Here is a 4375-nt window from a genome sequence, read left to right as displayed (position 1 = left end):
TTTCGAGACGCACATTTCGGGAATTATTTCCGGGAAATCTGAAAGAGATACGGAAATAACGTCTTATAGTTTTCTGCTTAACTTTTGATGGTCTAAGCTAGGAAAATATAAAACAAACCGAATTCACCAAAAAATTTAAATTGCCCCGAGGGCATGACAAAACTTCCAAATAGAAAAACCCAAAGAAGGAATTTATTTCGGAGAAACTATTGTAAGCTCCAGTTGTTAGGAGATCGAGACCTGTCGAACCGCGTTGGAAAAAAAATTCTAGCTGGTCCAGAACAGAAGTTACCTCTAGAACGTCGAAACTTCGGAAATTATTTCTTAGAGAACGAAGCAACTTGGTATATAGAACACTTCACTTCTTCTTCCATACTTTTCATAGCACTACTCGATAAAAATATAAGAAACATCAAAATCGAAAATTTGAGAAAATTCCAAAAAAAATCGGAACGAGATGGACTTTTCCGGAATTATTTCCGGGAAATCTGTAAGAGCTACGGAATTTTGTGCTCCGGTTCTCGAAGAGACAAATGAAAGTTCTACATGAGTTCAGCATAACTGTATTTCTAACAAGTTTATTTCCGAAGCTAGGGTCGTCTTAACTTGACGCCAAACATCGAACGCAGAGTTTCTAAGAAAAGAACGGTTTTATTTTTTTTCATGGAAAACTATTAGAAATTTTAGGAACTTCTCTGGAACTTTTTTACTCTGTTTCACGTTTCCCTTCCCTCTGAAAAATCTCAAATTTTTGACTCTTACCACTTCGGAGCTACAGGTTGCTGATCACGGTGAAAAAAAAAAAAACTACGAAAGCAGTAGTGTTTCTCCGCAGCACAATTAACTGCATAAAACTTGCGAATATACACTATTCTTCGCTGTCCAATTGTCGCTGCATATAAATAGATTGTCAGGTTTACCAACCCTCGAACATGCAACGTACAATTGTCCATGGGAAAAACAATCAGTATTATGATCTATACCACATTTTTCTAATGATTGACCTTGAACTTTGTTAATGGTGATTGCAAATGCTAATTGAATTGGGAATTGCAATCTTTTAAATTGAAAAGGCAGATCCGTTGGAATCATGGGAATGCGAGGAATAAGAACAGCCTCACCCTCAAAAGGCCCTGTCAAGATTGTGGCCTCTATTAGGTTTTCCATTGTTTTTTTACTTCAAGTCGCGTGCCATTGCAAAGCTTTGGTGGGTTGATATTTCTTAAAAGTATTATTGGTACGCCTATTTTTAGTTGTAGCACGTGTGGTGGAAACCCTGAAAGATCCATGGAATTTAAAAATTCAGATGGATAATTAACCGCTTCATTTGGTACCAAAACTGTGTCGACTGACTTGTAAAGGACTGCCTGGTCTCGAATCTTGGTCAAAACAATATTGTTGATTTCGTGGACGTCTATATTTTTGGGTGCAAGAATCGCTCTTTCACTTAGCCATTTATTATTTTTATAATTGTTTAGAATATTCGGAAATACTTTTTCAATCAATAAATTTTTGGACGTCACTGAATTACAGAATTCAGCAGGTAGTTGTATACGTCCTGAAATTGAGTCTACTGGCAGCTTTCCGTTTCCAATTGCCAGCAATTGATCTGAAAATGTTTGAACAGAGTCATCGTTTTACAATCGGTCTTTGTCTTTACGTGTCTTTTTAATGTCTTTACGTGTGCCCATAAATTAGAATTTTTCAGGCTAGCATTCATTTCGTCTGCAGGAGTTGATCTAGGTATTATAGGTAATGTTTGCCTGAAATCTCCCGCAAGCAATATTAATTTGCTGCCAAAGGGTTTCGACTTCCCTCGCAAATCTTTCAAGCATTGATCCAGAGCCTCGAGCGATTTTTTGTGTTCCATTGTGCACTCATCCCAAATAATAAGTTAGTATTGCTGCAATACTTTACCAATCCCAAATGATTTGGAAATATTGCACGTGGGAGTTTCTGTAGAATGCAAATTCAGAGGCAATTTCAAAGTGGAATTAGCAGTTCTTCCGCCAGGCAGCAATGTTACGGCTATTCCGGACGACGCAACTGCCAACGCTATATCATTTTTTGATCGAATTGATGCCAGAATCAGTTTTATCACAAACGTTTTACCAGTACCTCCTGGCGCATCCAAAAAGAAAGTTTCTCCAACGTTGTTATCGACACAATGCATTATTGTATCATAAATGTATTTTGTTCCGACGTTAACTTGGAAATGTTATTTTGTACACACGACAATAGATCACTCGTACTGTAACTTTGTTCACGATCCAATTCTACACATGTCGAAACAGCAGCGATACGGTTAGGTGAAGGCATTCCCAAATCCTGAAGAGGTTTGTTTGCCATACGTACACACAAATCTTCTGTAATAACTAAAGTGTAGTTATAAATTTCTGATGTAAAATCAAAAGACATATCTGACGTCTCTAACTGTTTTTGATGGAGTATATCTTCGGACATTTTTGACTTATATTTTTCCCATAACTCTGTAGGAGCTGATGAAGAGCAAGTTGTTAAAATGATGCCAAACAATGCACGAATTTGACTTGGAGTTGACGTTTCGCACGCGTCATTGATGCAGTTATCCCAGTGTTGGTCATTCTCCAATAAATCTAGAGCTTGGCATGCACTACGGTAAGTGTCATGTATAGTACCGTTTACAGTTCTCAAATACTCAAAGGATGTCGGACTGGGTACATTCACCACAAGCAGGCGTAGAAAGAAGCATTCATGTTTATTGGGGTGAACGGTGTAGAGTCTTCCTATCGTGGTATCTTGAAAGATGGTAGGTTGGTCGTCGACTGACTTACCCTGTTTTCGACGTTCAAATACTTTATTTTTAGTATTCCACGTGTAATACGAAGGCACTTCAGTATGCAGCAGTTTTTTTGCAAAATAATCATTTTTGCAAAGCGAAAAGAAACCGGTTAACTTTGTATCCGGTGGATTCAGGGCTCTTTGTTGCATGTTGGTTTCCGAGAAATAAACACGTTGATCATTCTGTAAATGTACCGCTAAGTGAACAACAGACGGACTACATTCATGTATCGGAAATGAAAGAATTTGCCAAACAGCTTCATTACTGCTTATGTATCTTCCTGCCTGATATTGTACGATTTCGTCGATATCTTTGATTTCAGGCTTGATATGTATTTGATTGCCTTTACGGAGTTACAGTATTCAACGTTTATGTGTGCATTAAATGTTTTTGATAATAATGGGGAATATGGAACAACCCACTGGTTATCTACTTCGATGGTGGTACCGTTACGCTTCTTTATTATTGCTGTTTTACCGCCATCTTCAGTAGATCTTCTTCTATATTGTGGGTAACCATCATTGCCAGTAATTGTGTTGGATACTAAAAGTCGAGAATATTGCTTTGTGCACCTTCCTTTGGCCATGCATGGTGAATTTTCGTTCAGTGCACCGCAAGGTCCATGTATCATTTTTTTACAATAATATCATGTAACCCCTTATAGACATTTTCATCAGGTATTTCAGCGGAAATCACATCATCAATTTCGTTCGAAGTAATTTTTTATATAGCCAGATTAGTACATGTGCGTGTGGCAAACCTCGTTTTTGCCATTCCACTTAGTACATCCAGCATCGCACTGACCCAAACACTTCAAAATTTACTATGTAGTTTATCAGTGATTTCAACTTTTGCCGGAAGACACGGGCCGTAATGTCATGTCTATGAACCGCCGATTGTCCTTGAAGTAAAAGCTGCAGTATCTCGTCCCAAGATTGATTACATGGAAATGTAATAAATAAATCTGGACGACCATAGAGACGAACATACGCAATAGCATTTTGAGCATATTCATGCATATGACGGGGACTGCCAGCATATGACGAAGGTAAAATTGTTAATCTTCCAACGTTTGTGGTATTACCGTCATTTATAACTGCATCTCGCAAATGAATGTATTTTTCAGAGCGGAGCTTGGTCTGATTCAGGCGGATATATAGCAAACGTTTTGATTCAATTTTAGCATACATATACACGACGAATTAGTGAAACAATTGACGGCATTTTAAAATATAATTTTCTTCATCCTGCCGAATCATTAGTCTATAGGAATAATAATGCATTGCACTGCATTTCTTATTCATTTCTTTGTTAGTGGATGGATTCATCAATTTAATATTAAAGTGATAGCCGTCGGCTCCATCCCAAAAATAATAGGATATTGTAGACCATCGTAGCATCGACGAGTTTCAGCAATTCTTAACAACTGAGCGTTTCGCTTATGAAAAATATCTCGAGGTAAAAACTGATCACCGACCATAACGATTGCCACTTTGTCGATAGTTGGAGCATTGTATCTACGCACATGTTGGCCAGGAGGCGTTTTGTCAGCGG

The sequence above is a fragment of the Artemia franciscana genome, chromosome 3 (assembly GCF_032884065.1).
Source record: "Artemia franciscana chromosome 3, ASM3288406v1, whole genome shotgun sequence".
NCBI lineage: Eukaryota > Metazoa > Arthropoda > Branchiopoda > Anostraca > Artemiidae > Artemia > Artemia franciscana.
The sequence above is the reverse complement of the archived record's forward strand: the minus strand, read 5'-3'. Positions refer to the sequence as shown.